Source organism: Palaemon carinicauda, chromosome 23 (genome assembly GCF_036898095.1).
Source record: "Palaemon carinicauda isolate YSFRI2023 chromosome 23, ASM3689809v2, whole genome shotgun sequence".
NCBI lineage: Eukaryota > Metazoa > Arthropoda > Malacostraca > Decapoda > Palaemonidae > Palaemon > Palaemon carinicauda.
In genome coordinates, this window is record NC_090747.1 from 87,085,061 (window position 1) to 87,110,060 (window position 25,000).

The 25,000-nt window shown below is 35.0% G+C and overlaps 1 protein-coding gene across 1 annotated transcript in view; it reads right to left on the reverse strand.

The window, feature by feature from the left end:
• LOC137616980 (roundabout homolog 2-like) overlaps positions 1 to 25,000 on the reverse strand; it is a 792,816-nt gene that overhangs the window by 395,808 nt on the left and 372,008 nt on the right.

The following is a 25,000-nucleotide window of genomic DNA, read 5'->3' on the forward strand; positions in this document are numbered from 1 at the left end:
TTCTCCATCACGAGGCTCAATACTACGCAGTACTCTAGAAGTTTTATTCCAGCTGTGACCAAGTTGTGGAATGATCTTCCTAATCGGGTAGTTGAATCAGTAGAACTTCAAAAGTTCAAAGTTGGAGCAAATGCTTTTTTGTTGACCAGGCGGACATGAGTCTTTTTATAGTTTATTTATGACATTATTTGTTTTTGATGTTGTTAATAGTTTATATATGACATGTCTGTTTTGACGTTGTTACTTATTTTAGAATGATTTATTGTTAATTTGTTCTCTTCATTTATTTATTTCCTTATTTCCTTTCCTCACTGGGCTATTTTTCCCTGTTGGAGCCCCTGGGCTTATAGCATCTTGTAGCTTGGATAATAATAATAATAATAATAATAATAATAATAATAATAATAATAATAATAATAATAATAGAAGGTTGAATGATTGAAAGATAACAGATATAAAGCACAAATTCTAAAGGCCCGTACATAGTCGGCTACCGAATTGCACATCTCTGAGAACTTTTTAACTTGACTCTGTACAAGAGAAGACCTGACTATTTAAAAGCTTTAAAAGGCGGCGCACGAATGGCAAAGGCAAGAGACAGTTATAATGCCCTAGCTAGCAAGACGATCCCCTAGAGACACTTTATATACATATGATCAGCGTCCAAGACCTCTCTCCGCCCTCGGGATGGCCAGGCAATGGCTGCTGATGACTCGGTACACCTATGGGCTTTCCCAAAACCCCCATCCTTAGCACACACTACAAGAAACTACCGAACTTGAGCGGGACTCGAACCCCAATGCGGCAGATCGCCAGAGAGGAACGTTTCCAATTGGCCACCACAACCCTGTTTCCGACATCTAGATACTCGAGGCTTGGCGAAGTGACTCGAAAGATTTCACCAGCCTCGATGTGAAATTCATGCACTTAACTAGAAATTATGAAACGATGAAGGGAATAAGCAGAAAAAGATTATCATCATGCAAGTCCTTCTCTCTATGCTAGGTCTTGGTTATTCTAGATACAATAATCTGAGATTTGGAAATTAATATGCCTTCATTACTCGTTTAAGATGGAAGCATAAAAAAAGGTCCAAATAACAACGGTCTGCAAATCAGCGGACCGAATAGGACGGGCCCCAGTGAATACAATCAAATATATAAGGATATGTAAATGATGATTCTTACATTTTTGTCATTAATAGAGATTCCATCGAATCTACAAAAAACATATATGTAAACATGAATGAGATACACAAAATCCTAATCTAAGAAGTAAATTAGGAAGTTTATAACCAAAATTACGAATGGTAAACGCATCTCTGGTATTACGGATAGCGGAACAATTAAAACAAATGAGCATTGAAATAAATTCTGGAGATAATCACATGCACGACAATTTCCTGTCATGTTCGTAACGTCACTTTCCATAGCAGCTATGGATTGAGAGGGGGGGGGGGGGGAGTGAGGAAATTGGGAGACTACAGGTCTACCTCCTAAATCATCAGCAGGTATTGCCATTCATGAGTGACATTCAAAACGTTAAAACGATGAATCTGACTGACGTAACTTGAAAACTGATTAAAAAACATTTTTATCACGATTTTCAAAAAATTCGAAATTGGTGTAACTCATGTCATACATCTCATTACTCCTCTGATGTCTTAAAATTCATAAACTTTAATAAATGAAAATAAAAAAAAAAAGTGGTTTAGTCTAACTCTCAGGCTGATAATGTTTTTTTCGTATAACTATACCCATGTTGCTCACTCGGCCAGATCACTGGCTGTGTTCTACCCCACTGAAGCTTATCTCTGCCGTAACAACTACACAGCGCCTCCCTTAATGCTAAATGTTAGCCTATCATTGGCACTGACTTGGTCGTATCGTTAATACTGAACTCTTTTTTTTTTTTTTAACGCAAACTAGTTATGTTCCTCGTGTAATAACTAATTACACCTGTGTTCCCTTGAATTTCTTTCTTTCTCATTCTACAGAAAAAGATCTCTACCGATGCTTAAATTGAATATATATAACACGATCATATTTACGACCCTTAAAAATGTTAGCAAATTCTCTCGAAAATCACAATTACTTCGTTCGTTCAAGTTACCTTTAGAATTCACACCTTCGTATTATCATCAACACATTTTGGTTTCCTTTAAGACAATCATATAGCAACTTTTTAGTAATATTACTTCATGCAAGACAAAAATAACTATCAACTAAAAGATTGATAACATTTATAATATCAATTACTAGTTATCTTAATATTCTCCCTAATTCTAAGAGTTGAAACGAAAACTTGAAAGTCAAAATACAATATCTATGAAAAAAATATTAACAATAGATTATCAATAATGCTCATAAATAAACCCTTTTATTATAATTAAATCAACGTAGCATATACATACCAGAGGTCAGAGCAAACAATAATACATATAATAATGTATTCCGTCATAATTTCTTGAAAAATTCTTCACAAAAAAAAAAAAAAAAAAAAGCAAGCTAGCTGAATAACCTCGGTATAATGATACCTTATGGCATAACGCCAAATTACCTGAGGGATCTTGCAAATCGGATGATGTATCTGCGAAAAATTGCATATCATATGATCTAATGACATTATACCCATGTCTTATCAGGTTGCATACGTCTCTTGTGGCTAATCTCTTATGTAGGTCATGCTGTTAGTAAATACTTGATTCATCATTATTGTTTGTTTCTTTGTGTTTAAACACAAAGCATATCAATATAAAGTGAACATTTTGAATGATTATATTTCTAAAATCCCGTATGTTTCGACTAAAGAAGCCCATATTACTACTAGTTCTAATACTACTACTACTACTACTACTACTACTACTACTACTACTACTACTACTACTACTAATAATAATAATAATAATAATAATAATAATAATAATAACGACAGATCTAGCTATTACAAACATTGTTACAAAGATGGATCAAGTTAAAACTTGAGCAAATATTTTTTACAACGACAAAAAATAACATTGAAAAAACAGAATACTGCCCCAAATTGCAATATATTCAAAACCAAGAAAAATCCAAATTGCTTTACAGTTCACAAATCTCCTTGCTATTGAAAGCATAAAGGTGGAAATAAAAAAGCAGAATGAAACGAAGAAATATGAGAATGGAAGTTTTAGGAAGGAACTTCCCTTAAAAAAAAAAAAAAAAAAAAAAAAAAAAAGAGACGGTGGATATTCCACTTCCACTTGGTCTTCTTCTCTCCACTTCTTCTTGTGCCTCCAGGTCTCCTGGAAGAGTCCCCGACTCCTCCATTTTTCAGCCGCTGCGACTCCATTCCGATGTAATTTTGCGGTAGGTCGCCCCGATAAATGGATTCTCTCACTCGGCGCTTCACGGGTCTTCTTCTTCTTTTCCTTCTTCTTCTTCTCCTTCTTCTCACCAGGTTTTTCCTTCTCCCACTCCTTCTCCTCCTACCCAACCCCAACCAACCCTTTTTTTTTCCTATCCTTCAAGTCCTCCTCTTCGAACTTTCCCCTCAGTGTCCTTCCAGCCACCAACTTCAAAACATCAAATTCCTATCGTAGGATTCTCTCTCTCTCTCTCTCTCTCTCTCTCTCTCTCTCTCTCTTCTCTCTCTCTCTCTCTCTCTCTCTCTCTCTCTCTCTCTCTCTCTCCTCAGTAAAAAAAAATGAAGTCATTAATCATAAGACCCATTTTTTCTTCTCTTTCGGTATTTCCCTAAATCTCTACAGATTTTGGATATTTCATACACACACACACACACACACACACACACACACACACATATATATATATATATATATATATATATATTTATATACATATATATACACATATATACGCATATATAAATATATATACAGTATATATATATATATATATATATATACATATATATATATATATATATATATATATATACATATAAAACGACAAAATTATCAGATACAGTATAATAGAAACAACAAAAGCGGAAGCTAAGCTACTCTGCTTTGCTGTATCCTAAATAGAACACGGGAAATATTTAGACCCCAGAAATACTTTAGTGTTGAAAAATGAGCTTAGCTCCTACCTCCCAAAAACCGTGTTGCATAAATCAACATGTCAGGTAATTGCTACAGCCTCCTAATTGGAAATTATCACAGTAACTTGAATTATTGCAAACAATACATAGGGCAGGATATGCAGGTAATGGCTTTTATATGTAATAATCGACAGATGACGAGATACTCTGAGTAAAATGATAATATAAGCTCCGGTGTAATTCTAACTTAGCTTTTTTTTGGTACCCAGTTTCAAATGTAAATTAGAGTAAGTGGAAAAGATAAAATTAAGTTTTAATATATATACATATATATATATATATATATATATACATATATATATATATATATATATATATATATATATATATATATATATATATATATATAAGCCGAAAGTAGTGTGATGTCAAAAAAGAGATCCATTTTCCATAAAAAATTATCCTCAGCAATCTAGACACTGGCACGTAAGAATAAATGTCTGAAAACTAAACGGGATGAGATCCACCCAAAAAGCCACCGGCATGTTTTTGAAATTGTAGGTGTCACATTTTTCTGACGTTTTGCTCTAAAAATTTTAGTGTTTGTTTGTACCCTCACCGTACGTTGCAAAAATCTCTATCCATATATAAGTTCTCTTAAAGATATCATTGAGATGAAGCAATCGTTGACCAATCACGAAACAATGGAAGGTGGAAGTCTCTGGTGTGATGTAGATGTTCCGTAGATAACTAAGAATATCGCGGCTTGCATAATGCCTTGTAGACTTATTGATGGTTCCTCCGTTCTTCAGATAATGCAATGCTTAGATGTTTTAACACTTGTCTAACGATCAAATTGATTAGTTTTCTTGATCGTTTACGTCTTGTCTCTATCATTATCATCTTTATCAAAGTATAAGATGTAAATTACACTGTTAAAAAATAACGTTATTTTAAACGGAAATTCTCCGTACAAAACATGCTGTTCTCAGCCGTATTTCATTAAATGCAGGCGACCGTACTTTGTACCCTACCTTGTTATTATCGTTTACAGGTTGGTGACCATAATATCACTAAGCTACGTTAATATATCCATTTCTAAAACAGTAAAACTCCTGGAATAAATGTTGCAGACATTTACCGTTTTTTTAAAGCAAATTTTCAAGAGTAGTGTCTTTAAAATGCATTGTACATTATACAGATAGATTAGTAAATATATACTATTGAGCTCTTTCGTAAATCGATATTTCATTCGGATTAAAATCCTTTATAGGAAATAGAATGAAACTTTTTTCTTACGATCATATACAATAATATCACCGCTAAGCAGCACATCTAATGACATTTGAGTCTCGCATTTCATAAATGTGTCAATCAACTCGCAACATGTGCCATTTGATGTTTAAAGTGCATTCCAAATATTTGGAAAGGGCAACAACATATTCAAGTCAAAAGTGTCTAAATCTTATGGCGTTGCTGTGGCCTGATTGGTAACGTCTCTGCCTGGTGTTTGCCAGTCGGGGGTTCGAGTCCCGCTCAGACTTGTTAGTGCCATTAGTGTCTGCAACCTTACCATCCTTGTGAGCTAAGGTTGGGGGTTTTGGGGGAGCCTATAGGTCTATCTGTTGAGTCATCAGCAGCCACTGCCTGGCCCTCCCTGGTCCTAGCTTGGGTGGAGAGGAGGCTTGGGCGCTGATCATATAATATATAGTCAGTCTCTAGGGCATTGTCCTGATTGCTAGGACAATGTCACTTTCCCTTGCCTCTGCCATTCATGAGCGACCTTTAAACCTTTAAATTATCATTATAAATCAACAATTATCTCTAATTCCTTTCTTTATAAGTCAGTTAATTACATTTTGATATACTATGCACGAAAATCTCTTAACAAAATTGGTGTTTAGATAGTATTTGTTAATATCTTCTGAAAATGCAGCTTAAGTTATATAATCATTTTGAAAAATTTGGAAAGTGAATGTAAAAGAATTTGAGAACTGTATCAGTTACCGAACCACTCACTGAAATGAAGTTTTTGCATTCTGAGACTAAGCGCCTTCCATTTTCAAGCTTTACCAAAGGTGATCACTTTTTTTTTTCAAATGAAAGTCAGATTTGAATATCAAACGCGTTCTGAAAACATCGCTGCCCTTCTGAAGAAAAAAAGAGGGGCCAGCCTAAGGACATATCTATTACAATTGCTATAATAATAATAATAATAATAATAATAATAAATAATAATAATAATAAATGATAATAAATAATAATAATAAATAAAAACAAAATAATAATAATACTTTAATAATAAATAATAATAAAAATAATAAAATAATAATAATAATAATAATGAGAATAATAATAATAATAATAATAATAATAATAATAATAATTACTACTATTATTATCATTATAACAATAATATTAATATCCGAGAAATCTCCGCATACCGGACCCCATACTAAACCTTAATAAGAGCCTTTGATCATGCTGGAATTCGGTACAGTAATATCACTTGTCAATATCATCAATACCAGTGAATATGTTCAGATCCATCAAAGATAAGGAATAAGGCATTGGATGAGTAGAGGGGGGAGGAGGTCTACAGAAGGGGGCCTTACAAGGAACCTTAATCCGCGCGTCTTATGCATTCCGGACAATGCGAGTCATCTCGAAGATTACCTTTCGATCTTGCATTATGAGAGAGAGATATATATATATGAGGAGATATGGCCGACTTCTAAGGCCCTCTCGAAGGACCGGCTCGCTTTAGCACAGCCTCTTGTCTAATCCGACACAATATACATCAAACGAATCCCAACACAAACAAATGTACGCAAAGGAGGGGTCTCGTAGAGGTTCATCTGAACTATTGGAGGTAGGAAGCATGGAGGTAAAAGGGGTGAGGGGGGATGGGGATGATTGCAGAGGGGGGAAGGGGGTCTTGCTATAGGTACAGAAAAGCGGAAGGGGAGCCGAGTTTGCGGCTGATGAGTCCAGTCCAAAAGAATAACAGAATCGATAAATATAATAAGAGAGGAAAATGGCGAATTCGGCAGCACAAAAGAAGAGAGAGAGAGAGAGAGAGAGAGAGAGAGAGAGAGAGAGAGAGAGAGAGAGAGAGATCCTTCATAATGTAAAAGGGGCAGATCAACCCATTGAGCTTTTGAAAGACCTTCATTTAGGACTTGGGGCCAGACTCAGGGGGAGAGATAACATTTTCTTTTGTCGACTTTGGCAAAACATATTTTCGAGCTCATTCACCGCGGGATTCCGAAGGTATTCGATCTCTTTCCTCACTTCTCATCTTCCTCCTCCTCTTCCTCTTCGTTTTTTCCTCCTCCTCTTCCTCCTAAGACTAAGGAGATTCTTCGAGGGCTCTGTTTGCATGGATGAGATAAGGAAATGTATATCGAGGTTGCTACGACGTATAAAATGGCTTTCTGCTTGCTCGAGTAAACAGTTCCCTTCTCTAGAGTCCTTGTGGATAATGGAACCCATTAATGTTAAGAAATGGAGGAACCAATCCTTCTTGTATATTTTTTCCTCTTTCTCTTTCTTCAAGGACCTCCCAGGTTGACGTCTATTGTGACCTTTGTACACATCAGGATGAAAAAACATAACTCAAGGAGTATCTGCGTTGTCACTTGAGTCCGTGAAAAGGTTGAAAAACAAGAAAAAATTATGGAAAACAATCTAGGTCTGGGTATGAAAGGTTTATAGGAGAAGGTCTTCCTATTATATAAAGATAGGCTGGTAAGCAACAGGTATAAAAATAAGAAAGAAAAACTGGATTTAATATGTACATTAGAAGCGGAAAACCTTTATAGAAAAATGCCTATAACGAGTAACAAGATTTCATTATTTAACAACTACACTGTTGAGAGGGAATAAAGGCTAGCAAAAAAAAAAAAAAAAAAAAAAAAAAAAAAAGAGGAATGGATAACAATAACAAGCTTAAAATGATGTCATAAAAGACAATAAACTGCACGAGGGAACAGCCAATAACAGAGAAAATCACGAAGTACAACAATCATTTCACAGACCATTGCAAAGCAAATCAGTGAATGACTTTGCACCAGACTTTTCTTCATTCGACATAACGAGGGTCATTTACATTAATGGCTGGAGCCATCCAAGGGGTTTACTTACATTGTTGACAAATCATAATGCATGCAAACATATTAATTTGTCAGTTCATGGGGGCTGACCCACTCTGTTGACAATTTGAGAGCCAAATACTACACAGTAATTAAGGCGATACAATTGCAAGCTTCTCTCAGGGCCACCTCCATTATTATGGGCGGTAAAAGAATGGACGTTCTAAATTGGCTATAGCATGAACCCCTACCTCGACGTTCATTACATAAAACGTCTGTTGTCGGTTATAGGTGTCTGTAATCAATACGAGAATTTGCACGATGTAGGATAGTAGAAATGAAAAGAATAAGAATCATAGGCTGTTATTTGGACGATAGTAAATGGTGCAATTTGTGAATATGTTAATTTGAAAAAAAATATTCATGTAAATATATTATAATGCATGTATAATAGTATAAACTATAAAAATTGTAAATGTATATTTCTTAATAAACGAAAAAAAAAGTAAACTTTAAAAAAAAAAAAAAAAAAATTCTAATTCTAGGCCGAAATAAAAGAGCGATGCACAGAAGCAAGCTGAGCATAATATCCTTGGCGTAGCGGATACCAAAAAGGATCATCATAGATATTTATACGACGACGCTTGGCATACGATATGACGCATATGACGCTGCGTAACTGCAAACAGAGGGCCGCGTGCGTTACGAGAGGGAAGATATACGCCGTGCTAATGTGACTATGCGAGACAAATATACTCTGGTGCAAAAGCTTTATGGAAAGCGTAAGTATATTTTGTCTGATAATAACGCCAGTAATAAAACGCGGAAACAATTCACTCTGGGACCGTTTAATGCAAAGGTAATATGCTATAACATTTGCATACGCAGTGTTCCATCAATTTTAGAGGCCACTTCAGTAAAATGCTGTCTGGTTCCTACAATTTATGGTAGGCTTTGTAATTTCCGAGGTAAATGTGGAATGAAATGGGAATGTTTGCTGTTGCATATCCAGGCAGATACAAATATGCACAGGCAAACATATGTTTAATCACCGATTTGGGACTTGCCATATATATTTATGCATGGAAAGCTATGTAAATGTACATATAACACACACACACAAACTCACATACACACACACACACATATATATATATATATATATATATATACACATATATATACATATATATATATATACTGTACATATATACGTATAAAACTATATAAGTATGCACATATGGATACACACGCGCGCGCGCACACACACACACACACACATATATATATATATATATATATATATATATATATATATATATATATATATGTGTGTGTGTGTGTGTGTATCGTTTATTTATATATATACTGTATATATATATATATATATATATATATATATCACAGTCATATTTCTACTTTAATTGCTGAATTATTGCAGTAACCACGCTTTATAAAAAAAAAGATCCTAACTTTAACCCCTAAAAAAATATATATGAAGACGCATCAGCAGCCCGTCAAGCCCACCTACGTACTGCACCACAATTCTATCTAGAACAGATTCTAGTACTTCCTTGGTTATCAAAACCCTTCCTTTTCATTATCTCTCCAACGCAACTAGTCATCATTTTCTTGGTCTTCATTTTCCCTTCCATACTCACATTTCTGAAGAAGAAATTTTCCACTGGTCTATCGTCCTACATTCTTTACATATAAGAAAATACATCTAAATAAAACTATTATCCACCCTTCTCCCAACACGAAAAATGTTCATTACTTCTCGGTATCGACCATTTTTTCTTCATGTCACTTTTTTTTTAAAACCATCTCATCAGCTTCAAACCCTTTTTTATAATAGCATACGTCATCCCAACTTCATTTTTGTAAAATGGACTTGTGTTAATAATCCCTTCACTCATTATAACATTGGCCTCTCTCTCTCTCTCTCTCTCTCTCTCTCTCTCTCTCTCTCTCTCTCTCTCTCTCTCTTTCTATATGTATGTATGTATGTATGTATATATATATATATGTATATCTATATCTATATATATATATATATATATATATATATATATATATATATATATATATAAATAGATAGATAGATAGATAGATATCTAAACTTGACGAGATCATGTTGAGAGGCCGATGGAGATGGCTTGGACATGGTCTTCGCACTCCCCAACAGAGATTAGTTCACCAAACTTTTAAATGGGCTCCACAAGGCACTATATATGCATTGATATGTATATATGTATGTTTACATATGTGCAAAGGTATGGATATGGGTATGTGTGTATCTATGTATATATGTGTATGCGTGCAGGTATATACTGTATGTATGTTCATAATTTTGTATATGCATTGGTAAGTAAAATAATATAAGATAGACACATATTAATATAAGAAATTATACGTAACTATCAGAAGGACTAAGATAAAATATACCTGGACATCTGACCTGCCCTTTCACATATCCCACCTCGCTAGTGGGATGTGCTCCTCACACAGAGGCACCAGCATGTTTTATGGATTACAGGTGGCATATCTTTCAGACGTTTTGTTCTACAAATCTTATTATGCATGTCCGCAACCTCGCTGTGCCATATGTATATTATAAAAATCTCTATGTACGAGTCCTTGTGAAGATGTCGTAGAGATGAAACTAGTCAGGATTCACTATTTTGATTATTCCCTTGTGGTTTATTCCCCATATAACATGTCTGCAAATTACAACTACTTCAATTTCGCTCTCCAACTGTTTTGGCTATAACTTTCCTAATAGATACAGCGACTTCAGTCTCTTAACCTAATGGTCCATTTCATCTGCTTAACAATGGTTGATGACATACAACCATTTTCATTCGTCTCAAGAGCGGCTTAAACAGACCTTTTCTTTTGGAAACGTTTTACCCTACTTATACCCCCTAGTCTTTTACGAATATATATAACTTTTCTCCAAACCCATACACAAACTTTTTGTTTTTTCTTACTTCCCTGACAGTTATGTTAAATCTCACTTTGCTTGGCTGAAAATTCATGTAGGCATCAAGATAGATTTGATTTCTTGTTGTGAAGGGAATCAATAAAAAAATTGCTTATTACCATACTAGGAGGATGATCTATCTTCCATGTGTCATCTATATAAATACTTGTTTAAAAAAAATTTTTTTTTTTTTGGTAGACGAAAAACAAATACAACATATATGATTGAAAGGCAACTATATGTCAAAACCGAATTCTGAAGCTGTTTTGATTACACTTTATCAAAATTGTTTAGGATTACAAATTCCGAACAATTTTTAAATGACTCATAAAAACAAAATATTAATATTGAGAAACGATTTGAATATAGATAAAAACATTTGTGCTTAGTACATAAAACTTTCAAGTTGAATATATTTGTCACTCCCATAGATTAAACTACAGTCAACCATATTATCATGTTCCACTATGAAATGATGTTACTCGACAGCATAATTCAATGCTTTCAAAACACAGAGGAGTTAACTAACTTCTAGCCTTGGCAAACAGCAGGCAGTACTCGTAGCTTTGGAGGCAATTATACAAACGCTAACTACGACAAGGAAACAAACTTTCCACCTCCCAGTCCACACAACCTTCTTCTGGTCGAGTCAACAAGATCATTGATCGCCAACGATAACAGAGCATACAACATTGATTCCAGGCTATTCAGTAGAACTTCTCCAATTGTCATTGTCTTTGTTAACAGCCACTCAGATTCTTGATGAAAATATTTACTTCAGTTTACTTCGTCGCTGAATAAATTTACAGAAAAGCTACTCTGGACACAATATATGTAACCAGTTAGGTGATTACTGAGAGGGGAGGTGAATGCAACTAAACTTTATTAAACCGACATTGAGATTAAATACCAGGACTTACGAGCAAGAACGTCACAAAAATTCAAACAAAATTAAGCATGAGCTATCAGGTTTATACAGGTTGGTTTATTATCAGCGCAGGGAAGAGAGAATGATAAGATAAAACGCAAAACCGTTACAGTGTACGAGCTTGTATGAAACACGTGCGGTACATGGCTCCCCACCCCCTAAATATGACATATTTGTGAAATACGGCGCCCTGCTCTTGAGAGGCGTACTGTAGGCAGGACATCTGGAAGGGGATATGCAGGTTTTAGGTGATCAGTGAAGACCCAGTCTTCTTTGCCACGAATGTTGATGAAGAAAGCCATCGGAGTACGACGGGTCACGAGAAAAGGGCCCATGTAGGGGGCGTTAGCGGTGACTTTCTAGGGTCGTTGCGCAGGAAAACATGCGTTGCCGAGTGCAGATCTGTCGGTATGTGTTGCTTAGCTGGGGGCTTTTAAGTCAGGCGGCATAGAGAAAATTTTCCCACAACGTGACGTAGGCGCTGGAGATCGTCGGAGGAGGTTGCAGACGGAAACAAAATCGGCAGGGACGACCAACGGATCGCTGTACACAATTTCAGCAGCTGAGACTTCCAAGGTGTCTTAAGGAGTGGTTCTTAGTCCACGAAGGTATGTTTTGAGAGAGCCACAAGCTATTGGGGTATCCTCTTGGTCGCAAAGCCAATCTGATTTTTCAATTAAAGTTCCTCCGTGATCGCTGCGAGAATAGTCTGCTTTGGTGCGTCCTTAATGCGAAACTGGACCTCGGGCGTTGAAACCAGGCGAATACCTCTGTATTGGCGAAGAGCGGTAGCCTACTTTCTGGGGTGTAGCGTTAATAGTAGAGTCATTATCGGAGGGTGGCATCGTCAAACAGTAAGACAGCATAAGGGAGGAGGCGGGAGTCACCAATGTGAGGCACCAGTTAGATGATAACTGAGAAGCGAGGTGATTGCAACTAAACTAATCAAACACACATCGAGCTTAAATAAAAGAACATGCTAGCAAGAACATCACAAAAATTCAAACAAAATTAAACATGAGCTATAAGATTTATACAGGTTGGTTTATTAACAGTGCAGGGAAGAACGAATGATAAGATAAAAAGCAAAACCGTTAGTGTACGAACGTGTATGAAACACGTGCAGTACAAACCTAAGCGAGAAATGATAAACTAAAACGACTTAAACCATATTATGATGGAAAGTTTTGGATTTCTCCTCCACCTTCTACTTTCACTACAATCATACATCACCCAAGAACTGGGTTATCCTTGTCTGAAGACAAAGCAACAAGATTTCTCTTACACGTAATTTTCCTTTGAGCTTGGGCCAAAGTTGTCGTTTCTATCAGGTAATGAATTATAATATATATATATATATATATATATATATATATATATATATATATATATATATATGTATATATATATATATATATATATATATATATATATATATATATATATATATATATATATATATATATAAAACAGCTAGGGGTTCAAGAACTTCCTGTAACACGTTTATCTGTTTTTTAAAACACGCTCTTCCTAAACAAAAAAACGAAGAGAAGGGAAAGTGGAACAATAAAAATAACGCATTTAAACAAAGTATTCAGTTTTAGACTAGAAACGAAATCTTCGCTATAAAGTACATAGCATATTTCACCGGTAAAACGCAAAATATATGTATTTTAGTACTTAATTTAAGGCTGCTATAAACTATAAAAGTTTGGCTTCGCTGACATCTCAATTTTTATTGCAGTCTCCATACAATGCTTTCTAAGATGCCATTCTCTCTCGCATATTTCGAGAAAATATGAGCAATATCATCTCTCTGCCTCGCGTTACTCGAGTCAAGGCACATATTTGTGACTGCCAATCTAAGGGAACGTACACTGTCGGAAAGTTTGACTGAAGTATTATACTTTTGAGTTGCCTAAACTGAAAGAATTTTGTTACCTAAACCAGTATTGTTTCAGAAAAAAATATACCAGCATAAATAAAAGGTTTTATTGCCGTTTAACCTAAAAATTAAAAACAGGAGATTTACATACCGAGACTTAAAATTTATATAACGGAAATCTACAAAGCTACATATCACATGCACGCAACCCGAACACACATACACACAAATCCTTGTGGCATAAAACACAAAGATTGTTCTTATTCTTATGGACGCTCGAGATTTAATGTCCATAATCAAGCCAGAAATCAACTATCGTTTGGCTACGATAATATTCACATTAATTCGTACAAACAATTAACAATTAGAATGGAAAGCAACACCAATTAACTTCCTTCTGGTATATTACTAAAAAGCAGTTAGATTTCATCATCCCAATAGTCAATGACGTCAAATGCGTAAGTTATTGTCACCAGAAAAGTCAAGCTTCACTTACACTTCAGGTCCTTATTTCGTCGCCATTTATCGATTACTTACAAATGTCAACACGAACAGCCACACAACAGCGCATTGTAACACAATAACATCTTCTGTCAATTAATCAATCAATCAATGAGCTCTTAAGAGTGCTTTATCATTCCTTTCGTAACTATTGGGAAAAGATGAAAAATGGTGAAGATTAAATATTTCCAAGATATATTTTATACAATGAGTAACCATTTCGAGTCAAGTGTTCTAGTTGATGAACAATACTATATAACAGTTAAAAAAAGCAAAGAAAAGGTGAAGAACAATGCTCTGTAATATGACAATGGCCGAGGGTTCCATATCAATGTGTTTAGTACTTCTTTATCTCAAAGCTCCTTTGTTCTTGGATATTCTCTTGAACCAAGAATCAGAGTGTCCGAAAGGTTAAAACATAACATCTACTAACTTTAAATATATATATATATATATATATATATATATATATATATATATATATATATATATATATATATATATATATATATATATAAACGGAAAGAGTTAATATGATAGTTGCCTAAACATCTAATCCAAATTTAGGATAACTAATGAGCTTTCCAGTAACCTATGCTGAATTTATCAAGAACGTCGTATAGGGAAAGCTGCCACTATTAAAATAACCTAAAATACATAAAAAAAAATTCTCTCTCTATCACCAACTCTTTGCACCCTGGGCGGTGGCAAATTGTCAATCAAAAGGCACTGAATTCAATAGCGTGTTTGAGGGTCATCACACCTAACCACAGTACACATACTGAGCTGCTACCTCAATGTATGTTTAAATACCTTCTCGTGACTATTAAAACACTTTTTACGACACGCAAGTGATTAATCACCAGTTTTTGCCCTCTCTCTCTCTCTCTCTCTCTCTCTCTCTCTCTCTCTCTCTCTCTCTCTCTCTCTCATGTATGTACAGTATATTATATATATATATATATATATACATATATATATATATATATATATATATATATATATATATATACAGAGAGAGAGAGAGAGAGAGAGAGAGAGAGATTTATGTATATATACATATATACATACATATATATATATATACATATATATATATATATATATATATATGTGTGTGTGTGTGTAACTGCAGTCTCTAGATTAAACATCATTTTATAACTGTGTATAAGAGAGAGAGAGAGAGAGAGAGAGAGAGAGAGAGAGAGAGAGAGAGAGAGAGAGAGAGAGACTCAAGGCAGATACCCGGAACTGACTCTGATCAAAGCACGTCTGTATCTATTCTCAATTATGCATCTCTGGTCCTTGTAGTAGGACCCTTGTCGCTATTTAGAATTTCCGTAACGTCGAACAGAACAGGCACAGCGATAACAGGAAATCCAAGGGTGCATTATAAACTGCGTTACTGGCAGCGCCTGTTTCTGCCATGTTGGCTCTTGCGTAAGATTCATGAGATAACAAAGAACTGGTAACCAATTTTGTCAACTTGCTATGTAATTTAAGATGCGACCAATTATTTTTTTTTTCCTTTTTTACTCCCATTTGGCTAAGAGACTGTCTGTCAGACCTCTGTAGATATGCAGCATAAAAGGTACCAAAAATCAATATAATCAACTTATGATTAGCATGTAGCCGTTAAAAGCCACATAGTTGATTTTGCAAGTGAAATAAAAATTTTACTCTAATGCCCTTTACGTTTTTCTAATGCAAAATTCAGCACTTCCTTAATTAATTCACAATCAAAAGCGTAAAGCCTAAAATCATAGAATATTATACAATACGAAGTTCCCATTATCGCAGAAGAAACTAATTAAAAAATAATATAAATCAAGACACCAAGCATTCTTGGTTAAATCATCCTTATGTCGCAATTTAATTTACGTTTCCATCTTCAGTAGCAAAATAAAATGTTCACTATTCCCTATCCCCATTTCATTCACCTTCCTTTGTCCATATAAAAAAAATCACACTTTATCTAACGCATTAACTCAACTTTCATTATTATTATTATTATTACTTGCCAAGCCACAACCCCTGTTGGAAAAGCAGGACGCTATAAGCCCAGGCTCCCCAACAGGGAAAATTGCTCAGTGAGGAAAGGAAAAAAGGAAAAATAAAATATTTTAAGAATAGCAACAACATTAAGATAAATATTTCCTATATAAACTATAAAAACTTTAACGAAACAGGAGAAAGAGAAATTAGAGAGAATAGCGTGTCCGAGTGTACCCTCAAGGAAGAGAACTCAAACCCAAGACAGTGGAAGACCATGGTACAGAGGCTAAGGCACTGCCCAAGACTAGAGAACAATGGTTTGATTTTGGAGTGTCCTTCTCCTAGAAGAGCTGCTTACCATAGCTAAAGAGTCTCTTCTACCTTTACCAAGAGCAAAGTAGCCACTGAACAATTACATTGCAGTAGTTAACCCCTTGGTTGATGAAGAATTGTTTGGTAATCTAGTGTTGGCAGGTGTATGAGGACAGAGGAGAATCTGTAAAGAATATGCCAGACTATTCGGTGTATGTGTAGGCAAAGAGAAAGTAAACCATAACCAGAGATAAAGATCCAATGTAGTACTGTCTAGCCAGTCAAAGGACCCCATAACTCTCTATTGGTAGGATCTCAACGGGTGGCTGGTGCCTTGGCCAACCTACTACGTTTCACTCCTTTCGGTCTGTCTCCATATGATAGCCATAGCAGGAAAATTTGTACGTTATGTTTCCCGTCTTCTCTCTCGCCAAAATAATTCCCACTCCTTACTAATACATTCACACGCACACTTTTCTAGTTCCTTTCTCCCTTCTCATACGCTCCTTACGATTCCTTTCCTTTATCCCCCATGCCCTCTTACAGAAAGGACATCTTAAATAGTTAGCTTTTATCTCCTCTCCCCATCAATTCTTTTCCTTGTGTCCGACTAAAATCAAAACCGGAAAAACTTGGATGGTTTGTTGTTCTCTATTTAATATTTCTGCCCTCATCCTTCCACTTTCTTTATTCTTTTCCTCGAGCTAGAAACAGACGGGGAAAAACTTAAACTATTTGCGTTTCCTCGCATATTTTTCTTCTACCCTGCCTTCCCCCTTTCAACCTACCCCTTCCATATCCTCCTCCCTCCCTTGGAACTCTCCCTCACAATCCCCCTTCTGGAAATGCAAATGGACAAAAGGGCCATAATGACTCAGCCCTATGTTTGCCCAAAGAGAGAAAATTTCACCCTCCCTTTGAACTCTTAAGCGCCCTACAAGAATACTTCGGGGATGAAATCACTATGCAAGGGCACGCACGGACGCCCTATGCAACGGATGGCCAACAACTGTCTCGCTGAGTGCCTCGACAGAACGAGCGATGTGGCACCCCAGGGGATTCCCAAGAAAGAGCAGTGCCTACCTTGGCACTGACATTTCTCGAGGAATTTACAGTTCCCTGGCGTCTATAGTTTTACTTATTCTGCGTTATACAATGTTTCTGTATCTTGTACTTTCAATATGTTTATTTCAAACTCGCTTCCATTTTAATCTATTCATTTTTCTCGGCTCAAAGGCCTATATGCATTTATAGGCCAATACACCATAGTAATTTCCCTGTTTTTTTTTTTTTTTTTTTTTTTTTTTTTGTAAAATACACATGTTTCTACCTATTCAAGCTTTTATTTCATTAAATCATAAACTGCTTTTGGGAATTTACTCAATATTCAAACTTGCAGCGAATGTTGTTATGTTATACAGGTTGACATAAATCTCTTTTTATAGTTTATGTATAAAAGATCTATTTCAATGCTGTTACTGTTCTAAAAGTATCTCAATTGTTTATTATTTCTCTTGTAGTTTATTTATTTCTCAATTTCCTTTCCTCACTGGCCTATTTTTCCTTGTTATAGCCCATGGGCTTATAGCATCCTGCTTTTCCAACTAGGGATGTAACTTAGCTAATAATAATAATAATAATAATAATAATAATAATAATAATAATAATAATAATCATCATAATAATAATGACTGCAAAAAATATGGTGATTAGAATAAATTCACAACTGTTTGATGTACCAATAATTTAATCTATTTTAAAAACACGTATGAAAATCATAAAATAATTGAATCAAATAAGTAATGAAATACGCGACTACACTTTCCTTGCAATTTTGAGAAATAAAAACAGAATAAAGGCCGACGATACAATTTAGAATTTCATGGAAAAATTTGATTATAACTGATAGACATGGAATAGTATGTAAGATATTAATGTCCTAATTATTAGGGTCATACATGCTCGAATTGTGATAAGATTCACCGACACAATTGTAATCATTTCTACAATACTCCTTTCATTGGTATTATTATTATTATTATTATTACTATTATTATTATTATTATTATTATTATTAGCCAAGCTACAACCCTAGTTGGAAAAGCAAGATGCTATAAGGCCAAGGGATCCAATAGGGAAAAATAGCCCAGTGAGAAAAGGAAATAAGGAAATAAATAAATGACAAGAAAAAGTTAACAATTAATCATTCTAAAACAGTGTCAACATAAAAGATAAACAAACAACCAAAAAATCTGGAGTTTAAAGTATCCCATCCCCATTTGCTATTGCTGAATGAGTGAGGAGGAGGAGGAGGAGGAGGAGGAAGGGCTAAATGGTCTATAATGACATGATGGAGACATTATGCAAACAACCAGTTTTCCTCTCTCTGATTGTTTCCATTATATCTAGATCTCGTTTTTTTTATTCCATTTCTCCTCACTCCTTTTTCCTCTACGTGTCATACCAGTACAATTGGCTTTAAACGTTTAGTGTGTCAGTATACACATATTTTTATCGTTTGTGAAAACATTAGGGAAAATATAAATATATGCATAAAGTATCCATAAAGTATTACTATTGGTATAGTGTCCTTTTAGGGCTTTAGACGGTTGAGGGAATCCTCGCCTAAAGAATTATATAAATATGCAGAGAAAATAAATATGAATTACTTTCTTACTATTCACATATTGACTAAGGCTATTTCAAATGAAAGTATAAGGAATAGAGAATAAATACACTTAGAAATGTACAAAATTCTAAGTCCTTAAAAGCTGTTCGTAAAGGAAAGAGAACCACACAATTCTTGTAAAAGGGGCATCCTATAAAAAGAAGTCGATATTAGAATGACAAATTCTTTTGCTGTTGATCCCTAGCAGCCACGCGTTTAAAAAAAAAACCACTGACAGGTTCATAAATAACTAAATATTATACACATTGTTCCCCACCAAAATTTCCAATAAATATCAAACATATTCTAATGCCTCAATCTTGCTAAAACTTGAATGAAATAAAAGAGAATGCAGAAAGATTTAGAGTGTCTTCCAAACACACACACTGGCCTAAAATAAAATTAGCAATGCTAATAAACATAAATATGAAAACTCGAGATAAGGGGAATAATGGGATAAAAAACTAAAGCATACTTTAACAAAGAGCAGTTACGAAAAGACTGCTTAAATAAAACAAAGTAGAATGCAGAAAGATTTAGTGTCTCCCAAACACTAACAAGCACAAACACCGACCTAAGATACAAGCAACAATAGCAGTAAACATAAATATAAAATCTCAAGATAAGAGAAATTATAAGATGAAAAGCTAACGTTAACTAAGAATAGTTATGAAAGACTGCTAGTTCTAAGGGTTCACCCACGTTTGGAAGAATATGATCTGTAATAGGGTTGCTGAAGATTAGGCGACGCAAAACCCATAGGGGTTTCAGCTTACAACTCGTTGATTATGTCTGGATCTCTGATTATTCTATGTCTCTCTGGTGTATGGCTCCAAAGATTAGTTTCCCCATAGCTTAAAAAGACATCTTTACTCTAATATCTTTAGTTTGGTTTCCATGTGATAATACAATATTCAATATTAGTGCGCGCGACCCGTCAAAATCGAACGGCTAGATATTTAGACAGGCATGCACACAGGCACAAACCCCTTTTACCAGGGTATGAATACTCCCTCTCTCTGAACCGAGTGACGGGAAGAGCTGAGCGTGACAGTATATATATATATATATATATATATATATATATAGAGAGAGAGAGAGAGAGAGAGAGAGAGAGAGAGAGAGAGAGAGAGAGAGAGAGCCAGGCGCTTGCTCTTTATTATATATATATATGGGAGATGAATTGAAAAAGGAAACAAGAATAAGATGGAAGCGAATCGTGACAGAAAAGAATTGTAAATGGAATCGGACAAAAAACAATATGGAAAAACAAAATAAAAATAAACCCGGAAAATCAATCGGTAAGAAATAAAGTTAAAAACGCGATAAAAAACTTACTTACAGCAGGGAAAATAGGAAGGGAAACAAATTGCATAAAAGAAAAAAAAATATTGCACATTAACTTACCAAAGGAACACGATGGGAGAGAAAAGGAATTAACGAACTGTGTGACAACGCACGACTTCCCCCTCGAGCTGCAACGCGTCTTGTGATGTATTCCCTCAAACAACTCTGAGAACTTTTCATGTTTATGTAAAATATGAGACACGCATGATTGCTCTATCCAAACAGCTTGCTGTTTACTAACGTGTATGAATCTCTTTGAATGGATACATGCGTTTAGATATTAAAGATGTGCTTTTCGCTTTCAATAACCTACGAGAAGCCATTTCCATGGACCTTTTCATACTGAGGAAATGACATAAAATGGGAATGTGTCTTAGAAGATCCGTTTCTTAGACGTTAAGGTTGATAAGACGGGGCCATACAGGGCCTAAGGAGGGGGCTAAAATCGGGAAGGGGGGGGGGATAGATCCCAAGGAAGATGCCGACCTCTTTTGAAAAAAATTATAATTAGCAGGGACTCGTTACATTATTTGCGTAACCTTTTCTTTCTGATTGCAACCGAAGGAAGATTATAGTTAGCATGGTTTCGTTACTCAGTTTTCCTTGATATTGTCAAATTAACATTTACATCTTTGTCATACTTACAAAATTACTGTATTTTGTATTTTCTTTCTGATTACAAGCGATGGAAGATTATAGTTAGCAGGGTTTCGTTACTCAGTTTTCCCTGATATTGTTAAATTAACTTTTACATCTTTGTCATACTTACAAAATTACTGTATTTTGTATTTTTCTTTCTGATTGCAAGCGATCGAAGATTATAGTTAGCAGGGTTTCGTTACTCAGTTTTCCCTGATATTGTTAAATTAACTTTTACATCTTTGTCATACTTACAAAATTACTGTATTTTGTATTTTTCTTTCTGATTGCAAGCGATCGAAGATTATAGTTAGCAGGGACTCGTTACTCAGTTTTCCCCGATATTGTTAAAATAACCTTTACCATTTTGCCATACTTACAAAATTACTGTATTTTGTATTTCCTTTCTGATTACAAGCGGTACATTTTCATTACAACAGGATGTTTTCCTATGTACAAAATGATCAACATTTAAATTGAAAACTACATTAGGCGAATGAAAGTAGGTATATTCATCGAAAGCAAATCCGATTATACAATCGAGTTCACTGATATTCATCGCCATGCAATAAACATATTAATAGCTAATCTCATCAGAAATAAGAGAATCTCATCAGAAATAAGAGATTAACAGCTAATTAAGTTGCATAATACATAAATTAACAATTATCTAGACAAGCAATTAAGCGTATTAACACGGCACCTGATTATATAATTAAGAGAGGCCAGTTAATATGTTAATCAGGTCACTTAATAGAGGTTAACAGGTAATGTGGCCGGGTAACAAAGACTATAAAAAATAATCAATTCACAAAATCATAATAACTTATAATTTTTCTAGAAGCGAATCCAATCATTTCTCGGGTATAGCTTGTTTGCACAAGTTTATCCTGTATCGGGTCGTTAACCAAGAAATAATTGGGCATAGTCTTAAAATAATGAAAAAAATTTAGTAACCAGGTCAATCTGCAAGAGTCCGTGCTGGGTCATAAGGGCGAGGCAATCAACAACAACAAGGTCAGTCTATGAATAAAAACATCAATATTGCCTCTAGATAACGATATTCAAGATAATCTAGTAATTAACAATGGTCTTACAATGATACATAGAGTTTCAGTCATTCAAGCATATTAATCCAAGTAAAATTATATTGCTGTATACGGAATTTAAAAAAAAAAAAAAAAGTTGTTTAGGTAACAAAATCTTGAAATTGCCCAACACCAGATGACTGACGACCCCTCCCCCACCTCTACCTCTTCCGTGCTAAATCTCGCACGCCTTGTTATTAAGTCATTAACCTTGCAATCGCCCGTCCTTCACCTCTATACGTTCTGTGACCTTTAAACCTGCTTTTATTTCCTCTTGCTTAAACATAACGACAAAACGAGAATAAAACACCGGTGCTTTTTCGTGCATCGTTGTCCATTTATTTCTCATCTGTATCATTTTAAACAATTACACAAAACAAATGATGGCATCAACTAATTTGCTTAATATAACAACTAAACGTCATAACGTGTTACTCTCTAGATTCCCTGGTGATATTTTGAGGTGAGGTTGCAGTCTATTGTAGAGTTCCATCTCGACTGTAACTCTCAGTCAAACCACTCTCTCTCTCTCTCTCTCTCTCTCTCTCTCTCTCTCTCCAGTTTGAACACAAAATAATATATATGTATATACATGTATTGAGAGAGAGAGAGATTGATTGATTTAAAGTTTTCAGGCATCCTGACATCTGAGGTCATTGACGCCGAGAGAGAGAGAGAGAGAGAGAGAGAGAGAGAGAGAGAGAGAGGTTCATGCTTGAAATAAATATATTCTATCACATTATCCTCATCTCAATTTTTCTAGATTACTAAAATCATCTTTGCAAAGTATATTTTACTGTAGTTATATCTACAAAACATATACTACTAAATTAGTTTGCATTTCATCAGAGTAAAAAAAAAATCAACGAATTCAAGCAAACGATACTATACACAAAACTCACAAAATAGTTTATTCTAAGGAGAATCAAAGTAGACTTGTATGTTGATGCTGAATCTTAACGTACGAATCAGATGCAAGATTGGAGATCAAGATCAGTAGAATTTCCCAGTCGTTTCTACACAGTATAGAAGGGGTTTGGTATTAGTTTAGTATATGAGGAGATAATTTAAAAATCCTCGATACAAAAAAAAAGAAAAAAAAATATTTTGAATAACCAACAGACGTACATAGAAAACCGTTATTTTAGATGAAAAAACATATAATTATATTACGGATCACCTTTCTTCCCTCCTTAACTCAAAAGACGATAAGGCTGCCATTATACAGTAGTATTAATTGAGCAACTCCGATCTAATACTGAAAAAATGAACCCGTATAAGGGAAACACTCCACTGCACAACTCTCACATAATGCTACACCCATTCACAATTAAGTCTTACGGCCGATTAGGGAAAACAGCTTTGATCAACAATCCCAAGTCTATCAGCACACATTGGAAGAGAATATCTGATATGATCAGACATTCTTTCATGTTCACTGCGGCACCAGACCGAACCCCGAGGCCGGAGGAAGATTCGAAGGTTGATTTGTCCTAAATAACCAAATTGGAATGAAAGCCAGAATAGATTACTTGTACCCTTCACTTTGAAGCTTCTCTTTTCAATTGGGGACAGGACGGGCAGCAGATCAATGGTCCCTGTGAAGTGGATGAATGTCTAGATCTCTCCAACTCTCTTTGGTCCTCATGAAAGGGATGAATGGCATTAGAAATATCTTTCCCTGTCACATTGGAACTTTCGAACCGGATGAATGGCAGGGTCCCTCTCTCTCTCTCTCTCTCTCTCTCTCTCTCTCTCTCTCTCTCTCTCAAACAAGCAATTGAACCTTCTATCGGCAGCTTTCGTGTAATATAACCTCATCGTTTACTCCTCGAGAAAACACCAGGAACTACATTATGTGCAATTACCAGTTCCAATCGGGACATTATCGACCTTATGGCTATATAAATAGAATAAACAACATCGAATATACTTGCTTTATGCGTTTCATTTCAGAGGCGCCAATGCCTTTAATGAACCATTCAAGATCATCCCCTCTTTAAATAGAGAAGAGAGAGAGAGAGAGAGAGAGAGAGAGAGAGAGAGAGAGAGATCTTAAGCGCTTGGTTGTAGATACTTACAACTGTTAATTTTAGTCAAAGTAGAGTTGAATCTGCAGTTACTACCTTCATTGCTATATTAAAAATAACCCCATAAACAAAATCTTTCATACTAAATATTCAAATGAAACTTAAAATATTAGTAAGAATTTGAATTTGAATTTGAATTTGAATCTCTCTCTCTCTCTCTCTCTCTCTCTCTCTCTCTCTCTCTCTCCACACACACACACCCACAAACACATGGAAACATTAACCAAAATTGAAATTAATTTCTTTTTTTATGTCGAAACGACACATTATTTGGCATGATTTTGAATTGTAAAATATACATGTTACGTATTTAGTCATGCATAGGTGATCACAAAAGCTTTGACAGTTTGCATGGTTAAAAAAAACGATACATGGCAAAGGTTCGTGAAGAAGAGATAAAAAGTTCAGTGCATGACTGTCTTTATC